The sequence below is a fragment of the Mustela erminea genome, chromosome 2 (genome assembly GCF_009829155.1).
Source record: "Mustela erminea isolate mMusErm1 chromosome 2, mMusErm1.Pri, whole genome shotgun sequence".
In the NCBI taxonomy this organism is placed as follows: domain Eukaryota; kingdom Metazoa; phylum Chordata; class Mammalia; order Carnivora; family Mustelidae; genus Mustela; species Mustela erminea.
Genome location: NC_045615.1, coordinates 22,183,095 through 22,203,233, shown reverse-complemented (window position 1 = coordinate 22,203,233; position 20,139 = coordinate 22,183,095).

Sequence of the window (20,139 nt, the reverse complement as noted above, 5' to 3'; positions counted from 1 at the left end):
CTAGAGGAAAACATAAGCAGTAACCTCTTTGACATTGGCCACAGCAACTTTAAGACTTGTCTCTAAGGGCAAAGGAAATAAAAGCAAAAATGAATTTTGGGGAATGACATTATGGGAAAAGGGCTGGTATCCAAGATCTGTAAAGAACTTCTCAAACTCAACACCCAAAAAACGAATAATCTAGTCAATAAATGGACTTTTAAAAAAAAACAGCAATGAAAGTATATGTCAAAGACATATAGGAGTGAAACCATATGATAATTGTACTATATGCTAACTGAACATAATAAAAAAAAAGAAAGAAAAAGTTGTTACAAGGCTAGATCTTAAATGTTCTCAGCACACACACACACACACACACACACACACACACAAAAGATATACAGGAACGGACTGAAAGAGTACCCAATGGTCAATGTTAGACCAATTTTAGTAACAAAATAAGGTAGTAATGGATTATGACCTACAGTATAAATATCCTTGAGCTCATAGTGATACAAATAAATAGTTGAATAAATAAATAGGGAGAATAGACAAGTCTCCCACAAAGAAGAACTCCAACAATTTATGTTGATACTCTACACTTACGGAAGTAGAATAACTCCCTACTCCTTAAATGCGGGTTGTGCATGATGACTTTCTTCCAAAGATTATGGTATGGAAAGGAAGAAAAGAGGAACTTCACTGTGGAGAAATTTAAAACCACTACCTCAAGCAGGTGAAGAAGGTTAATATCAACACTGATATGATGTGATGAGAATGGCATTTTACCTCTGTGTTTTTAACTCAAAAAGTCCAATTTTCAAGTCCAATTTTTCAAAACATCAAATAAATCCCAACTGAGGAACATTCTACATACTATCTAACCAGTAATCTTCAAAACTGTCAAGGTCATCAAAAACAAGAAAAGTCTAAGAAACTGTCACAACTAAGAAGAGCCTAAGGGTACATGATGACTAAATCTTGAATGAGGTTTTTGATCAGCAAAAGGACATTAGGTAAAAACAGAGGAAATCTAAATGAAGTATGGACTTTCTTTAATAATAATGTATCAATATTGGTTAATTAATTGTGAAAAATATACCATACTAATATAAGATATTAATAATAGAAGAAACTGTGCAGGGGTGGGTGGGGGTGTATGGGAACCTCTCTGTACTATCTTCACAAAAATTGATAGAGATAAAGCTGTTCTAAAATAAAAATATTATTTAAAAAATATGTAAGCTGGAATAACAATTTTAATATCAGACAAAATAAAACTCAAAATTTAAAATAAATTTAAAATTTAAACTAAAATAATTTTAAGATTTTTAAATATTTAAAATACTAAAATAATATTTAAACTAAAAGTCAAAAACCAAAAGTTCTCATATAAGTCTGGGGGGAATAGTATATGCTGATAACAACAGATAAAAGGCATAAATTAACAAGGAACATAGTTTCATATTATGTAAAGAAAAAATTGATAGATATCTAGACATAGAAAAAATGACATCTAGAAAAAAAATGAATCAGCAACTATAGCTAGATATTTTACCAAAGGTCTTTTCTTTTTTTTACCAAAACCCTCTCAGAAATTCTTGCAATTAACATGAAAATAGTTAAACAGAGGTAGGTGATATCGTAATTAATGAATAACAGAATTAATAATTATAAATAATTTAGAATTTTAGTTCATATGATGGACTAAAAGAAAAAAATTATGATAGCTCAATAGGTACCATGAAAGTATCTGATAAAGTTCAACACAGGAATATTTTAATCTCATAAACCAAAAATAGAAATCAGCTTTCTTAATTTGGAAAAGACAGTATACCAAAAGCCTTCAGCAAATCTCATTTTTTTCACACAGTAACATTATATACATCCATTTAAATTTTAGAACAAGATAAAGATGCTCACTTTGCCTCTCCTTACCATGGTATCTCACAACCCTGGCCAATTCAACAAGAAAAGGAAAAAGGGTTGTAAGAAATGAAGGGAAAAACAGAAAATGGTCATTATTTACAAATGATACAATCCACATTATAATAAACTCTTGATTTCAACAAGTGATGTCCACATGCAAATAATAAAGTTGGACTCTCACCTGATTCTGTATACAAAAATTAATGTAAAATGGATCAAAGACCTAAATATAAGAGCTAAAACTGTAAATAACTTAGAAGTGAACCTAGGACAAAAATTTCAAGAGAATGGATTTGACAATGATTTCTCTAACATGAAACAGGAAACAACAGCAACAAAAAGACCAAAAAAAAAGAAAAAAGACTATTTAGACATCCTGAATATTTAAAACTTTTGTGCATGAAAAGATACCATCAACAGATTAAAAGGAAAAACTACAGAATGGGAGAAAATATTTACAAATCATATATCTGATAACGGACTAATATCCAGAAAAAGGAGAATTCCTAAAATTCAACAAAAAAGAGCAAAACAACTCAGTTCGAAAATGGGCAAAAGACTTGAACAGACATTTCTCCAAAGAAGATATGCATATAGGCAACATTACATAACATTACATAAAAAGATATTCCACAAAAAGATATTCCACATTACTAATTATTACCAAAATGCAAGTCAAAACCACAATGAGACACTACCTCACACCTGTTAAAATGGCTACTATTAAAAAAAAAAAAAAAAAAACATAAAACAGAAAAGTGTTGGCAAGGATGTGGAGAAATTAGAACCCTTATACACTGTTGGTAGGAATGTAAAATCGTACAGTTGCTATGGAAAACAGTATGGCAGTGTCTCCAAAAATTAAAAATAGAATTAGCATATGATCCAGCAATTCTACTTCTTGGTATATACCCAAAAGAATTGAAAACAGAGTCTTTTTTTTTTTTTTTTCCCTGCTTTTTTTTTTTTTTTTTTTTTTTTTATTTCCAGCATAACAGTATTCATTATTTTTGCACTACACCCCGTGCTCCATGCAATCCGTGCCCTCTATAATACCCACCACCTGGTACCCCAACCTCCCACCCCCCGTCCCTTCAAAACCCTCAGATTGTTTTTCAGAGTCTTAAAGAGACTTTTATACCCATGTTCATAGAAACATTATTCTCAGCAGCCAAGAGATAGAAACAACAAATGCCCATCAATGGATGTATGAATAAAAAATGTGAGATATATATATTTCATATTTTTATTCATACATATATGCCCTACCATATTCCAACATTTATAAGTTTATATGTAAACTTAGCCACAAAAGTCACAAAAGAACAAGTATTATATGATTCCCTTTATATGAGATACCTAGAACAATCAAATTATAGAGACAGAAAATAGAATGGTGTTGCCAAGGGTTGAGAGAAGGGGAGGAATGGAAGTTATTCTTTCATGGGGACAGAGTTTCAGTTTTGCAAGATGAAAAGTGTTGAAGATGGTGGTGATCATTAAACAATCCGATATTTAATAACACTGAACTGCGCACTTAAAAATGGTTGATAGTAAATTTTACATTATTTGTATTTTACCACAATGAAAAATTTTAATTATAAAATAAATACAAACAAAATACCACATGAACTAATAATTCAGTACAATTACAGATAGTGATCAACTTATAAGTGTAAAAAAGGTTATTCTATACCTCAAGACAAACTACAAAATAAAATAGAACATAAAAAAACCTTTGTAATAGCAACAAAAACAACAATGTATTTAAGAATTATACTAATAAAGGATGAAAAAGGCCTTTACAGAGAAAATGTTTAAACTCTTAAGGATAAAAAATTAGCACAACTAAATAAATATAAAAAGCAATATAACATTGGGAGGGAGACAAACCATAAGTGACTCTTAATCTCACAAAACAAACTGAGGGTTGCTGGGGGGAGGGGGTTTGGGAGAAGGGGGTGGGATTATGGACATTGGGGAGGGTATGTGCTTTGGTGAGTGCTGTGAAGTGTGTAAACCTGGTGATTCACAGACCTGTACCCCTGGGGATAAAAATATATGTTTATAAAAAATAAAAAATTAATTTAAAAAAAAAGCAATATAACATTATAAAGATAGCAGATATGTAAGAAATTTTTCTTGAATTCAATGCAATGCTGATAAAGATACCAGTAGAAATCTTTTCTCACCTTACAAACTTTCTAATACTATATGGAAAAATAAAGGTTCACAAATAGTTGTCAATTATTGTTTTACATTTGTTTTGCATTTTTATAATTTTTTTTTCCAGCATAACAGTATTCATTATTTTTGCACCACACCCCGTGCTCCATGCAATCCGTGCCCTCTATAATACCCACCACCTGGTACCCCAACCTCCCACCCCCCGTCCCTTCAAAACCCTCAGATTGCATTTTTATAATTTTTTACACAATGAAAATATCTTTATTTTTTCTGACTACGTAAATAAAATATGTTCATTAAAAAATCATGACTATATATAACCATGTGAAGAAGTCACCTGGAATTGCACTACCCTATGATAACCATATTTAACATTCTAATTATCCATGGTTGCATTCTTTATGCATACATGTACATACATAATTTTATAGATGAGAGCATATCATACATTCTCTCTTTATCATGGCTATCTTTTTTCCACTTTCATCCTTAATTCCATGTAGCCATGTAAACATTCTATATTTCTCCATAATCATATATTCTGTACATATACATACATGTGGTTTAATTCATTCTCAGGATGGTAGACTATTACATAATGTTTGAGCCATAATTCATTTATATCCATCTCATTAGTACAACTTCGTTTGTCATTTTTGGTGAATATATACAATACTGCAGTAAAAGGCCTTGTGAGTAAAATGTTCAGATAGACTTGTACTTTTATGGGCAAGATTTGTACTTATATTTCTGTAATGGAGAGCTTTCTGGGACTAGAAGTATTGAATAGAAAAGAATATGGATTTTTAATATTCATAGATACTGCCATATTCCCTTCCCAAAATGCTATATATTTTAACATTCTACTACTAATTTGTATCACATTATTCTTTTCTTTATGTCTCTGTTCAATGAATGTAAAGTTTTATCTAATTGTTTCTTTAATGTGGATTTCTCTTTTTTTTAATTTGTGCATCTTTTCACATTTGTTAGCTATTTAAATTTGTTTCTGAATTATCTATTCATATCTTATGTCCATTTTTAACTGAGTTGTTCAACTTTGAATAATACAGAAATTAATACTTTGAGTTATAAATGTATTTTTCTTTTTTCATTGTTGCCTATTGAACTTTTATGGAATGTTTTGCCATACAAAGGTTTTAAATTTTTATGTAGCCAGTTATTTCTATCACCTATTTTATAGCCTCTAGATTTCCAGTTTTGGTAGGAAGATCTCAGTAATGCATCTGTTGTGCATTTCCTCTCATAGATTTTCAAAGTTTTATTTTTAAATTATATCTATTTCTTTATTCATTTGGAATCTATTTTTTTAATACTATGGTATATTTTTCTTTCTTTCCATGTGGATAGCTAGTTGGCCAGTAGGCTGATTTTGAAAATATAAAAAGAGCAGGAATTTAACCTCTCAGATATTAAGGCATGAAAGAAGCTATAGAAATTTGAAGCAGTGTGGTATAGATGCAAAAACAAATATTAATGAAACAATAGGGAGTTCAAAAGAGGCTAATATTTACATGTGAATTGTTATATCATAAAGTTGACACCAAAAATAAGTGAGAAAAGATGAAAGATGGCTTATTTAGTAGATGGTCTTGAAAAAATTTGTTTACATGCAGAAAGACAAAATGAAAAACAAGGTTTATTTCAAATGGATTAAGGACTTCAATGTGAAAGTTAAAATGGTAAAGCAAATAGAAAAAAAAGTAGGGGAATATCTTGGTGCCTAGAAAGCAAAAACTATATATATATATATATATATATATATATATATATATATATATTTCTATATATGTAAATGTACATAGAGAGCTGGATAATATCAAGTTTTGAAAAGAATATAGACAAGTAAGAGCTTTTATACAGAACTAATAGGAGTAGTAGGTGGTAAGGCCTGTATGGAAAACATTCAGACTATATATAACAAAATTATGAATTTTCATATTTTAACCTTAATAAGTTAGGAATACCCCAAAGAAACCCTTGCAAGTCCTACAAAACAAACAAACAAACAAAAAACGTAAACATATACAAGCAAGAAGTTTGGTACTGCTTTATGTATATATCACTAGAAAAACAGATAAATACAAAAATAGTGGGTCAATAGAATGGAATGCTACAAAGCAATTGGAAATAATGTACTAGATATACAGGAGCCAGTGTAAATACTCCTTAAAAATATGATGTAGCATGAAAACAATTTTTAAAAATGGAATGAGACTAGTATCATAATACCAGTTACAAAGAGCTTAAATTTGTGTGTATATATAGTATATATGCACAACCATAGGACAAAAAATGCATTTTACATATACAAGAACATATATTGAAAGAATTAGATTGGTTGTCCATGGAGTGAAAAGAATGGAGACTAGGGATAAAGTAGAAAATGAAGTAAAACAAAAGAAGCACCTTGCTTAGAAGAATGTGATGGTGTACTATACACTGAGTTGTACAATTATTCAATTCCGTATCTCAGATCAATAACAAAAACAAAAACTAATGAAAAAAAAAAAGGTAAGTCTAAAAATCTCATTTTTCATCTCTGGAAACTGAGGCCCTGGAGATTAAGGTTCCTGCCCATGTCATACAGCTAATTAATAGCCAGTCCAAGGCAAACCCAGAAATACAATCACTTTGCCCCATTACATCCTTTACATAAGCTTTAAACAATACATACAACCAGAGCATTAAAGTTGTCAGGAGCCCAATATACTGTAAAATGTAGCTACCACATAATTTAAGAAACCAACGTAACTATAGTATAAAGAATCATTTTGAAATAGTAGATGTCTTGGGTTTTTTCCACCAACCTCTTTTCCTTTGGAGATTTGTACCTCCCTAGTTCCATATGTTTCTGGTGAGGTTGTCAATCCCTGGAACCCCTTCATCATCATCGATACCACGATGGGTACTTGATCCAAACTCATCCAATTATACCTTCTCCCAAGAAGTTATGTCTTAAACAGAGCACAGGAACAAATTTGGGTGATGGCCCAACCAAAGGAGAGAGAGCCCTGAATTCCTGCTCTTCAGATGGCAGAGGCAGATGTTCTGGTCTTTCTCAAAGTCTGCTGGTTCAGCTCTTTCCTAAATTGTGTGGGCTGCTCAGCTTCCCCGAAAATATTTTTGTTGACTAAATTAGTCGGTGTTTTCTGTTAGCTTGTCTAAAAGTAATATGTTAGTTGCAATAAATTTTAAACATTTAATAAACATTTTCATGATGCTCTGGAATTGAATGGGCCATGGAGGGGGTTGATCCGTATGGCCCACGTTTCTTAAAATAGATTTCCAGGAAATTTTTTTTAGGCTTGTCATTCTGTAGCAAACAGAGGAATTCAAATCCATTCCACCGATGAGTCATTCCAAAAGAGACATTTTATTATCTTAATGTTTAGAGGCACTTTCAGTATCCGAGTGTTAGAAGACCTGGAACCATTTAAATATAAACCTCTCTGGCATTGTTCTTTCTTTGCTCTCTCCCTTCATTACCAACTCTCTCACCTGCCTCCTCATTGGAAGGAAAATATAAATCATAGTACACAGCCTGGTGGTGATGTGCAGACAGGGGCTACAATATTTATTGGACAACTATATATTTCCTTGGGAATTTTTTTAAGCACAATCTCATTTTCCACTATTGAATCACTGCCCATGTGGAGTGTGCCATAGAATGAATGAAGTAGTTAATAAACATATTAAGTAAAATGCTGCTATAACTTCACAGAACATTAATCATAACAGCTCAAATACATCCATTGTTTGTGTTTCATGGAACTCAAAATATTTCACCTATTATCTCAGTTCACAAGAGTTCCATGAGATAGGTAGATAACCTTTGGTATGCAGTGCCTTTTCCCCAGATGTCTATAATATTCTATGCACTCTTTCTTCTTCCTTCTCCTTAAACTCTTATGAGGGAGAAAGAAGACAAGGGCTAGCCTCTTTGCTTGACAGGGATAAAAACAGATGTTCACGAGGGACAATGATTTGTCTGTTTGGCCACAGAGGCAGATATATGGGACTAAAGGATGTCCCATAAAACTCACCACAAGGAAATGAGAAAGAAGACGCTTAGATCAAAAGGAATAAAAAGTGAGAGAGAAAAGGGGAAGAAAGGGGTGGTCACCTCAGCCTAGCTTCCCACTGTTCTTCCATCAGTGTTCTCATACCACGGTTTCAGAGTACAGAGTAGCCACTGTCATTCCGATGATGATGATGATGATGATGATGATGATGTTCAGTTAGCCACTGTGTAGTACATCATTAGTTTTTGATGTAGTATTCAATGATGATTCATTAGTTGCATATAAAACCCAATGCTCATCACCAAACACGCCCTCCTTAGTACCCATCACTCTGTTACCCCATCACCCCCCTCCCCATCCCTCTGAAACCCTCAGTTTGTTTAATAGGGTCTGTAGTCTCTCAAGACCATTGTCATTCCTAACATAATTTTCGCTCCACTCTGAAAGTAAAATGTTGATAAATACAGTGGTCCAAGATCTGGGTGGGGGTGATGTCTAAGTCCATTTCCATTCCTACACACATTCTTTAGCAGTCACATCACTTCTGGATCTTATTCATCACTATTTAGGTGATATATATTTCACATGTAAAGACTTCCTCTAAACTTTGTTATTTCTGACTGGAATTTGGAAAGATAGACCTGATGGGGATAAACTGGGCCAAGTTCTTCTCAGCTTGTGGACAATTTCTCTGTGTCAAAGTGATCTGACATTGACAACAGATAAGTTGAGAAATTAAAATGTGTTTTCCTTCACCTTAAATGACAAGAAGTTTGAAGTTAAATGAATTGTCCAGATATAGTAAACCATTCATATCAAATACCTGGGAGCACTTTCCCTCTACTTTCTCTGCTTTTTTATAATTGTCTCCATTCTGCCCTATCCTTACATATCTCACTTTGTATCTACTACATTTTTGGCAACAAGTAGTATGAATTTGGGTGTTTTTTAAAGTCATTTTGCTAACATTTGAGGGTGAGGGAAAATAATTATAGAAAATAACAAACAAAAAGATAACCTTATTGCTTCAAGTAAGTGATTAAACTACCTTCACTAAACAATCTAGAAAAATTTTTTTGGAAACTAATACAAGGTCATGTTTCCAGATGTGAAGACATTTGACCTCCTTTCATTTATTTCTCCTCACATTGGATAAGTGTAAGAAAGAGAGAAGGTGAGGGAAGGGGAAAATGCGCGATTGTGCAATTGCTCTGAAAGGTAAATTAGTACTGGTTTTAGATTTGTGAAAGGCAGGAGAAGATGGACATGCTTTTCTGTGATGAAAATGACTGCCAGTCTCTACTATGGTCTCCCTGTTGATGGTGGTTTGTCAGTGTAATAGTGAAATATTTGAAACCACAAGTTCCCTCAGCTGGAGCAACAAATACTAGCTATTTTCTTAAGACCTCTGTCAAGATATTTTCTTGCATCAAATTTGAATTTTTTTTCCAGAAGACAATGAAGCTCAATATCACTCTTTTTCAAAAAAGCAAAGCTAACATTTTTTTAAATAACTTTAAATAACTCTTAATTTTTCAAGCCATTACTTCAAACCATGAAGTAACTTTTGTCCCAGCTAGCTTCACATGCATTTAATGAAGAGAAGCTAATGATTTAGAGATTTCTGTGAAATGCTTGTGAGCTAAAACATCACCATATGCATTTGTATGGTTTCTTTATCTTATACCAACAAATTTCTTAACAGGACAGAGATTTAAAAAAGGAACTGCCCATAACAAAAGCAAAACAAACTTTGTGTGGATCTGGAAAAATTCTTGAATGAGGAAAGTAGTCACTTACCAAATGTAATATGGAAGTTATTTGGTGAATCACATACCTATTTGTACTACGGAAACACATTATGTGGAATAGCTTGTGCTAGGACCAGAAGGGAGCCTCTCTAAATAAAATGGAGCAATAAAGAACATTTCCTTCTAGCCAGCTAGTATATCTCTAAGTGAATTTCTACCTGGTTTGTCTATAGAGAAAAGAGGACATTTTTAACTTAGCAACCAAGCAACAAATGTACTATAACTAGTTACATAAAACCATATTTACGTGGATTTTGGGATCAGCAACTGAAATTAGAGAAATTAGGCAAATTTGGAAATTGTAATATTTTCAAGAAAATTAGTTTTTGACTATATATAGCTTATATATATTTCTCCACTCAGATCTTTTCATATCCCTTCTACCATTGCTACCACCCCACCCTCATCCCCTACATCTGCTCCTTTGGATTTTGATGGCCAAGTTCAGATTCTCCTCAGAGGCCCACTTTGCCTGTATAATTAAACGGAAGTTCCAGAAATATATTCCACTTTTCCCCTACTCTCCACAGCCCACAGCAAATCACTAGTTGATACTGAACAAGACAGTCTCGGTTTTTGCCTACGGTAAGAAACTCAGAGGTGCACCTAATACTTCAGAGCAACACTTTGGCCTCAATCTGAGGCCAAGAAAGACATTGCTTGAAATCCTACTTTTGCATGGCTTGCCTAATTTCCCAGCTTCTCCCAAAGAGTACTTCCTAAAAAAATCACTTGGCCACAAATCCTCCTCTCTGAGCCTGGTTCTGGAGAAACTAACCCAAGACAGCAGCTCAAACCACTAATTAAACAATATCATCTCCATTTCATACTCATCTATAATTAGTGGTGTGTGTATATATAATGTTCAAAAACAATTTTCTCTAAATTAGTATATATTAATCAACTGGAATTCCATAGTCTGTTGTTTACCTTCATAAACTTCTTCAAAGAGAATACAAAAAGAAAATCACACTATTAAACATGAATATCACATTGAAAGTTAGAAGAGTACAAATTAGCAAAAATTTAAAAAATCATGTTTAGATTTTTAGGAGTTTTGAAGATTCTTTACTGAAAAAACCTAAGTCAAATTCCTTTCAAGTGATATTTTTTAAATGCTCTGTAAGTTATTTAGGTCCTTGAAAGAAATTTACTACTTTCAAATTAATATAGAAGTGGATCAGCTAATAGGACTAGAAGATAAACTATGAAAATGTTGGGGAGAAAATCATGATGAACAAGGAGCATTTAAAAAAATAAATAGTAAATGTTTTTTGACCAACGTCCAACTCATTAAAATCTTTCTGAATCCAACCTAAACCTTTGTTTCAGAACCTTAATACCCTTTAGTGGGTAAATTGAATTAAATTTTGAATTTAACTTGTAAAGGTCAAAAGAGCATACTTCTGATGACACAGGAAATTAAATGTATGCTATTTTATCTTCCATTGTTTAATGCATAATATCTCGTTTATTTGGAAATGATGTTGGTAAAAACCTTTCATGCAGAATAACGCCTATTTTTTAGCTAGAAAAACGTGATCATATTCTTTTTTGACTAATTCTGCCTCCAGTTTTTGAAAACTAGAGAAATGTCAACATCTAATATGGGTTACATATTGAATTATAAGTAATGCTATATATAGGTAAGAGTAAACTGAAAAACAGAAACAGCATGTGCCCGTCAGGTAAATCCGGAATATACATACAATCATTAATTCCACAAATATTGATTGAGTGCCTAATATATGTCAAACACATATGTGGTTCCTGCCCCCATGGAACTTAGTCTAGAAGTGTTCCTTCTCAGTTCTTTATCCTCCTTGAGTTCACAGTATTTCACATTGTTGACCAATGTATTTCTCTTAAAATTACCTTCTCTTTAAAGTCTAGAGATCTGAACCTGTGGAATATTTATCCCTCTGATTTCCTCTGGTTTTCTTGTCTCCTTCTGTTCCTTTCTTTCGTCCATCACCAAATGTTTATTTTCCCCAAGAGTTAGTTCATCTCTGGCTGTTTTACTTAGCTTCATCTATACCCTGCAAGCTGCTGACACCAGATAGACATTTCTAATCTAGACTAATATATACTCTAGACTAATATATACTAATATAACATATTTTCAACTGTGTACCTCACTGCTCCATTTGGATAACCCAGATACCTCAAACTTAAGGTGACCTCTTTCTTCTCACCAAAAAACAAACAGAAAAAAATTATCCTTCCCTGTCTTCCCAAGCCCCTAAAATGCTATATCATTATTGATAAAACCTAGCTGCCTTAGATCAGAAAACCTCTTGTCTGGTCATATAATCTCCTGTCTGGACCACTTACCTGTCCTTACCTGGTCTTTGGTCTCCAATCTCTCTTCCCATCTTTCTGTCAAGTCACAATTCATACAATACCACCAAAGTTATCAGTTATAAATCCAATATTAACCATGTTAATCTTCACTTTAAAATCCTTATAGCTGTTCCTTAATTATAGCATAAAATTCAAACTTTTAATTATGATACATAATGGACTTCCAATCTCATCTCAATCTGATTTTTAAGATTTATCTCTACCCATCCTTATCTTATATCCAGCAGTGCTGGGCCAGTATTGTTTCCAGAAATCTTAGACATCATCAGGCCTCTGTTTTGCATGTGTTGTTCTCTGTACCTGCTATTCTTCACCACACTACTTCAAATCTGACTCATGCATATAACTGAGAACATCTCAAAAATAGATACTGACTTTTATTCATTTTTGTACCATCAGAACAGCCATGTGCTTGGATTCTCATGGATGTTCAATTTATGTTGGATTTGAAACCCTTTACAATGTTCTCAATTTCCTATTCTATCTCATCTCTAGCCTTTTATCCAATTCAACCAATTTTCTAGTCATATAAACTTCATCATGACTGAACATATCATATTCTTTCATGTGTTAGGCTCTTTGTTAAAATCCTATTCACCTTCTAAGAATCAACTCAATCTATATATTTTAGATACACATTTTCATGTGTTCTGTGAAGGTTTCCCTATCTTTTCTCTCCAGACACAACCAGGTAGAATCATTTACCTTCCTTTTCAATAGCTAAATATTCATAATCTAATACTTACCCAGTTAAATTACATATGCATGTCTTGGTCTCTCCTACTGAATCATGAGATATTTATCTAATTTATATCTCCTGCACCAAGCATTATGCCAAGTATCCAGTGTATGTGTGTGTATCTATATATATATACACACAGACACACACACACACAGACACACACACACACATCTATATGTGTGTGTGTGTGTGTGTGTGTGTATAAAGTCTTAAGTTGAATTAAATAAAATTGAAAAATAGACCAGATTACTTGGGACACAGGATTCTCATAGCACATGGTCCACAACTTTAGCTGACCCTTATAGCTTCAGACCCTCCTTAGTTTCTGAGTTATTTTTACAGGGACAACAATAATACTAATAATACTAACAACACTTAGTAGGTTCTGGCATTCCATAAAGCTAGCAGCCACAACATAAAGTTCTAATGACATGCCCCCAAGACTTCCTCTGGATCCTGTAACTGCCACTGTTCGTGCTTCCCTAACAAAGTAGTCACCTTGGCTCTTCTGTCTGTGAGGTAGCACTTAGGACCACATTGCTCAAGAAAGGATAGACAGATCTCATGGAACCACTGATTCTGCATTGTACTTCCCCCAACACCACCACCATATAGACCTTATTTGTTTTAGAACTCAGCAGGGTATGGGAAGACCTGGTTTCTTTGGGGGATTGTTTATAAGATATAGAAGTGAAATTGGAAGGAACTGAAGTTACTTTGAACCAAAATCTTCCACAAAATGGAAAATACCACTCCACCATTTTTTATCTACCTGTTGACATACTCTACATGGAGTGTGTTTTTCCATAAGGAAAAGGGGTCATGAGTCTATTAGATAAACTTACTGAAGTCATGCCATCAGACAACCAAATAGAGAGAAAGGCATCAGAATCAAGATTGAAGGAAAAATAGGCTCCATCTACCTCAGGACCAGAAAAGTGATAGGTAGGAAATCCCTCTAAATAGTTTTGTTACCACAGTCTATGTGATGGGGTCAGATCAAGGAACAGGAAGAAGTAATATCTCAAGACAAAAACATTTCAGACATGATACCATCATAGATAAAAGCCATGAAATAGATGAGTGATAGATAAACTGGGCATATTATTGTGGTCATTCCTACATTCCTACATAATACTTTTAAGAATCATAATTATCTTTGGCTTCTGTTATTAATTGTTTAGATAAGATCTTGTTTCCAGGGAGAGGGGAACCCTCCTACACGGTTGGTGGGAATGCAAGCTGGTGCAACGACACTGGAAAACAGCATGGAGGTACCTCAAAAAGTTGAAAATAGAGCTACCCTATGACTCAGTATTTGCACTACTGGGTATTTACCTTAAAGATACAAATGTAGTGATCCAAAGGGGCACGGGCACCCAAATGTTTATAGCAGCAATATCCACAATAGCCAAACTATGGAAAGAACCTAGATGTCCATCAACAGATGAATGGATAAAGAAGATGTCATATATATATACACAATGGAATACTAGGCAGCCATCAAAAGAAATGAAATCTTGTCATTTGTGACAACATGGATGGAACTACAAGGTACTATGCTTAGCAAAATAAGTCAATCGGAGAAAGACAACCATCATATGATCTCCCTGATATGAGGAAGTGGAGATGCAACGTGGAGGGGTTGGGGGGTAGGAAAAGAATAAATGAAACAAGATGGGATCGGAAGGGAGACAAACCATAAGAGACTCTTAATCTCACAAAACAAACTGAGGGTTGCTGGGGGGAGGGGGGTAAGGAGAGGGTGGTTGGGTTATGGACATTGGGGAGGGTATGTGCTATGGTGAGTGCTGTGAAGTGTGTAAACCTGGAGATTCACAGACCTGTACCCCTGGGGCTAATAATACATCATATGTTTAAAATAATTTTTAAAAGATCTTGTTTCCAGGGAAAATCTTATTCCTCAAAGATACTTTCAGCAAAATGCAACCAGTAAGAAATGAATCCTCTCCCATTATTTGGAAGAGAACTTACATCTCTAATCCCATTATTTATTAATTCTATCAGCAAGCATTTATCATACACTGTATGTGTGGCACTCTTCTGATGGAGGGTACAATGGCGAAAAAACAGACAAAAATGTCGGCCTTCAGGGAGTTTATATTTTAGTTTTTCAATAATTTGAGATTCACATCAAATAAATTAATATCAAGAAGTTTCTTTTTATATCTTTTACTGGAAGAAGTATTTATAAATAAGAAGGATTAAGGATACCATTCAGATAGTTACAATATTATGCATCTTTAAAGATAAAATATAGATTCTCAAATTGATCAACAAACTGTCCTTTTAAAAAGATGTCAGGCAAATGTGATATGTCCTATTTTTATTTTGCCTTATATTTTTTGGCTTACACGTGTTTTAGCCACTTAAAGCTATTGTTTGAAGTATAAAGATAAAAGATGAAGTGGATGTAAGAGACATAAGGTGTGTACAATGATAAGAAGACTTTTTCCTGCTGTTCTACAAATTCATTCCTATTTGAACCAAAACCTGAAATTTGTCTTTGAATGCATTTTACAATATATAAGGAATTTTTACCTCATCAAATAGGTTACAAATATTACCAATTGAACATTTATAAGAAGACTTCACTTAGTCTTTTGGGAGTTCTTAAATTCAAGAAATAAAAACATGATACATAGATTTGTTCTGAGGCTAGAAGAAATTATCCAACACATCATTAAAGGAAAGAATACAATACCAGGGGAAAGGAAATGTCAAGATGTCAAAATCTCCCTCAAATAAAATCTTATGGACAAAGCCTAGATATGCTGAGGAGACAGAAAGAGGATTTGGGTATGGCTGCAGTTTTTTGGCTTTTTTTTTTTTTTTAAGATTTTGTTTATTTATTTGACACAGAGAGAGATCACAAGTAGGCAGAGAGGCAGGTGGGTTGGGGGGGAAGCAGGCTCCCCACTGATCAGAGAGCCTAATGTGGGTTTTGATCCCAGAACCCTGAGATCATGACTTGAGCTGAAGGCAGAGGCTTAACTCACTGAGCCACCCAGGTGCTCCCAGTTTTTAATAGATAGTTTTTCTCTGAAGTAGAGAACTCGAGACTATGAAATAAATTAGTAGATAACAAAAATTTTATATAAATCAAAAAAGTGAAATTTTATTTACATTAACAAATAAAATTTAATAAAAGTTGAATACCTTTGACTCCACTAATTCAGAATTTAAGATAATTTCATGGAAAATAGACTAAAGCTTTTTTGGTAATTTGGGATGAATGATCTTCTAGGTCAATTGTTCTTAAACTTCAATATTTATAGGACTCACTCAGGGTTGTTGGTAAATCCAAGTTCTGATTCAGTAGCTTTAGGATGGGGCCCTGAGATTCTGCATTTCTAGCAAGCTCCCTATTGATCCTTATGCTAGCAAGACACAAACATTCTTTGAGTTGCAAGGACCTGAGAAAATCAGTTTAAGCTGGGTTTCGGGGGAATGATAAACAAACCAAAAACATACTTTCACAATATCCTTGGAGGGAAAAAAAATGATTATTTACAAATGAACCTTTGTTTCGTTAAAACAGTTGTGGTAAGAGTGCTACTTTGCAGCATCTTGTAAACAGCTAACTGGAGTTAATTCACATTGTTAAAAAATGAAAAATAAGGATTTCTTTAAAAATTCTTTACCTTGCCAATTTTTCATTCTAGTTTCATTCATTTATATTGTCTTCATCTGACAATTATCATTTGATCTCCCTGATATGAGGAAGTTGAGAGGCAATGTAGGAGGTTTGGGGGCTAGGGAAAGAAAAAATGAAACAAGATGGGATCAGGAGGGAGACAAACCATAAGAGTCTTAATCTCACAAAACAGAGGGTTGCCGGAGGGAGGTGGGTAAGTACAGGGTGGTGGGGTTATGGACGTTGGGGAGGGTATGTTCTATAGTGAGTGCTGTGAGGTGTGTAAACCTGGCGATTCACAGACCTGTACCCCTGGGGCTAATAATACATTATATGTTAATTAAAAAATTAAATAAATAAATAAATAAAATAAAAAATATATTGCCTTCCTCTTAGTTAATGAACAACTAAAAGCCAAAGAAAATAGTATCATTATCCATCTTTAATTCTTCTTTGTTTCATTTTCCTATCATGGGATTTCCTCCATTTACTTACTTCCTCATTTACTCAGAAAACACACACACATACACACAGACAGAGAGTGAGGAGAGAAAGAGAGAAAAGTTACCAAGAGCAAGTCCTGAAGAGACTAAGAACAGATCCTAAGATATGCCTCCTCCACCTTGTACATCCACCTTTGGTAAGATAAATAAACAAACAATATTTTTAAGGCAAATGTTATTGTATAAAACTCAATAAAAATAATAATCCATTAAAATTTCTAAATTGGTATTTCAATGGGCTACTCCCATAGCTGTCAAATGGCTGAGGTTGTCTGAAAGCCGTTGCTTTACCTTAGTCTCCGCCATATCACTAAACTAAGGAAATTAAGAAGTAACAGTGATTGTACTTTCCTATTTCTAGGAAATGCTAAGGAAACATAGGTTCTGGAGGATATCTTGCCTTTAGATATCAATGATGATCTGGTTTTCCATGGCAAATAAACAGTCCTTTTACTACATGAAAACAGAAACCCAGGGAAGAAAGACAGAGATGGAGGTGCAGTGCAAGGAGTATACAGAAAGACATATGATGTGCAGCAAGAGAGTGTCCAGAAAAGAAACAAGAGATAGGAATATTAGGAAAAAGGAGAGAAATGCAGAAATGCATCATTAAAGCAGCAAAAAAAGAAAACACAAGTATAAAGAGACTTTGAGAAGGTGGAAGAAAAGGTTGTAGCCTGCTTATATTTGAGCATGAAAAAGGAGGGTCCTCAAGCTCCAAAGAGCATACAAAACACCAGTACCATCCAACATGGCAGAAGGGTTCCCAAGCTCAAGCGTATGATCCAGGTGGAAAGTACTCTCCTATTTCAGAGATGCATGGCTTAAACAATCAAATAATAATTTACTACCCTATATCTTTTTCCATGCTCACTAAGCAGGTTTTCTTTTATGTATAGGGGAAAAAATAAACCAATCTAACAAAAGAAGCAATAACTTGACATTTGAATTTCTCATTATAACTTGATAAATTGGCACCAATGGAAAAAGAAAGAGATGAGGAGGGATGGTGAAGGGAGAGAGAGAGAACCCAGTGCTACACTATAGCTTTTGCTATCCCTCTTGGGAAAAACTAGGACATAGAAACCAGGATTCATCAAACAGAGTTTTGCCTTGGTATATCCAACTTCATAAAGTGGAGCTAAATTGAGTGTCACATGAAGTCAAAGGAAACCTACTGCGAACATTAGAGTTAGAAGAATTTGAATAGGGACAAAAATGGGGGGAAAAAGATATCAAAATTGAGAAGACAGAACCGAGACTCATGAATAAAAACATGACATAAAGCAAGCTGTAAATATGGATGCATTCCAGAACATTCTTTTTATGTGGGTCTCAGTGAGATTTGAAGGGTTCAAAATGAACCTAAAAGGAAAATCCAGACCTAACACTTAAGCAGTCTTCAATTCCCAGCCTTGTGAATATCAAGATAGGACATGCAAACCTACTTCCAGCTGGCAGGTATAGCTGCTTTTTTGCACATTTGGAGGAACTGATCATTGGGTCTCCAGCCTAATGTAACTCTCCATCTCCCCTGGCTCTAGCCCTAACTCTGTTCAGAAAAACATAGGGAACCATGTAAAAGTAGATCTGACAGAAGAGACAACAACCCTCATAAGTTGGTTTAATAAGTCACACATTCTAACGCATGAGACCAGTGTTGCATTCAGTAGGGTGGAGTCTGACTCAAATAAAAGAAGCAGCATTCAGGGCTATTAAGAGTTTCCTTGAGTCATGTTCTTCTATGAAGTGGACCTTCTAAGAATTATGCTATGGGTAAGAAAAGAAGGTGGTGCACTCAGCCTAGGCTTAAGTTAGATAAATCACACTGTTACTAACTACTCCATTCTCTAGAAAGGGGCATTAAAGACCTATATTTCTTAAAGAATGAAAGAAAAAAAATTAAAGGATTACCTCAGCTCTTGGCAAGTGAGAGCTAATGGAAGTTCCTCTAAGATACTCAGTGCTGTTGTTGTTTTTCTTCTCAGCATTTCTTCCTGACCAATAGGAATCCACACCTGAAGCCATCAGTTTCTTCTAACCCTCCACCCTCTCATTAAAACATAATCCTATGCTTTGACTGATCTTTTTACCTCTTTTAGTGACTAATGCTCCGTTGATGAATTGAAAATATAGGTCCTATTCAGCCTTGAAAGAGACATTCCCTGGAAATGCACTGAAGTAAAATACTTATGTAAGCACAATGTTCTTATAAATCTCAGTATTTATGTCTTTAATACTCACAAGCTATTTTATACTGAAAGCAACACTTGATCTTCTTCTATAAGCACAAATGGCAAAGTCAACAATAAGAACCATAACAGGAGTCTGAAGAGGAAAATTGCAAAAAGAAACGAGAACTCTGCTCTGTAGAGATTTTCCTAAGTAGAAGAATGAAAACAAGGAAGTTTTCCTTTAGTTGGCCTTTGCACATCTCACATTTTCTAAGCCCTCTTCCCACGATACCCAGTCCTGCCATACTCCATCCTTCTACCTGTATCTTGATTGCCTAGAAAACATGCATACTGTTGGACCAGATCAGTTTGGATAGACCTTCCTCAGGCAGTGTCCTGTCTACATACAGGCATGGGGCAACAGCAAGGTGGAAATCAACAGAACAGTTTGGAAACAAAATTCTGATGAAGGAAACTATCCTTGCCTCAACAAAGTTATTCAATGCTGCAGAAGTCAGAATAATGTTTACCCTTAAGTGAGCAGTTAGAGATGGTTTCTATGAGTATGTTCAGTTTGTGAAAATCCACTGAACTATATGCTTACTTTTATGTACTTTTATGCATGTGTAACATATCGAGAAAATGGCACTATGCAAGAGATTGAAGAGGTTCAGAAGAATGCAAAATATAATCAACATAGCCTGGATATTTTAAGAAAAATTATTCCAAAGAAAGTGAAATGG